This window comes from Propithecus coquereli, unplaced genomic scaffold (genome assembly GCF_000956105.1).
Source record: "Propithecus coquereli isolate 6110/MARCELLA unplaced genomic scaffold, Pcoq_1.0 Scaffold98, whole genome shotgun sequence".
In the NCBI taxonomy this organism is placed as follows: Eukaryota; Metazoa; Chordata; class Mammalia; order Primates; family Indriidae; genus Propithecus; species Propithecus coquereli.
In genome coordinates, this window is record NW_012156173.1 from 2,587,438 (window position 1) to 2,589,154 (window position 1,717).

Sequence of the window (1,717 nt, forward strand, 5' to 3'; positions counted from 1 at the left end):
CTTTCATATAAAAACTCAAGAAACACATACAAGACTCAAGGAAGATAATTTGTGCTGAATTATTATGTATGATCTTTCCCACTTATTTACCATAACCTTTATTTGTAATTTCATGGAATTCTAGCCTAATGGGTTTCAATGACCATTACTTACTTTATACTTTCCTCTATACCACCAACATTTAGTAAGCTCTTACTTTATGCCAGGGTCTGAAATTTTAAAAAAGAAGAAGAAACAAATTATTGAACTAACTATAACTGGTCTTCCTATGTGCATAGGACGAATAGATGTCTATTACACAATACACGCCCTTCTTTCTCAAATGCATCTAGAATACATAATCAGATTTGATTTGATGGGTCTATTGCCTTATGGGACCAGGAGGTTATTATTTGAGAATAGTTTCATTCATGTGTTCTATCATTGTCACTGTGCTATGATTTTTTTTTTCTTCATGCTAAGGTTGTTTTAAGGGGGAAGAATTATTTAATCACCCCCTAATTATCAGATCCACTCATCCTCTTCCACAAATCGTGAAGACTTAAAGAGCATCACACCAGCCAGAGGTAGGCAGAAGCTAAAATGAGTGGCAGGCAGAGGCCAAGGCTGAACTACCCTAACTTCTTTGCGAAAAGCAAGTGCACCAACCCATTGTTTTTCCTCAGAGCCCTGTGCAGCATACCACAGGCAACAGTGACAGACTGACAAGTTCTGGCTGTAGGTCACACAGAGGCCTACAGGCAAGTGGCCAGGGAGCTTTTAGAAAGCAAGCCATCTCCACTACAAGAAAAACAAGCTTATGCCCTCCTTATGGTGGTCCACTGTGTTCATTTTGCTTATAAACATCCACATGTTATCCTTTACATGTATATTTGGGATGTAACATGTTCATGAGTTAGAATGATATACTTTTAAAAATGTACGTTAGGGAGAAAAGCACTATCTATATGCAAAGTATGCCTTTTAATGCTGCAGAAAAGCCTCTGGCTTTCAGCGACCTCACACTTATCAGACCTGAACAGTTACTAATAGATAAACCAATAAATTCTCAGCCTTTGTGATATAAGAGCACATCACAAATTGAGCAAGAAATATTTACTGAACGCCCACAATATACACGACAAAAAGAAAGGAACAGGAAAGTATGAACATAGTGCTTGGCAGCAGAGATTCTACAAAACAGTTCAAGGGACAAAACACATCAACACTTAAAATCTAAATGATTCTGCACCTCACTGGTGATTAATTGGCCAGAGACAGGTCCAGGCAAAATGTACAACTGAAGATCAAAACGGACAAGAGAATTTCAGCCTGGGATGGACAGGATGTTCCAGCAAGGATGGGACTTTTGATCTCAATGGGTGAGTAGGATTTGAAGAGAAGAGGAAAAAAGCCTATTCCATACGGATGGTAGGATAAAGAAAAGGCACAAGGCTCTAAGTATTCTGAGACCTTCTAAACATAATTCTCAGGGATTTCTACAACACAACAGAGAAAATAGGAAGTTGAGGAGAGGATAGAGCGAGAGAAGAAAAGGTTTCTAGTTTCATTGTTGTCCCACAAGCCAGTGCTCTTAGTCAGTTTAGAGTCAAAAGAGATTTCCCACTTTGCTCTTAAATTTAGGTAGTGATTTAAAAAAAAAAATTAAAGTAATTAAGTTAGTGACAAGAGAGCGCATATATATTTCAAATTAAAAGCTTTCTCCAATTCATACCAA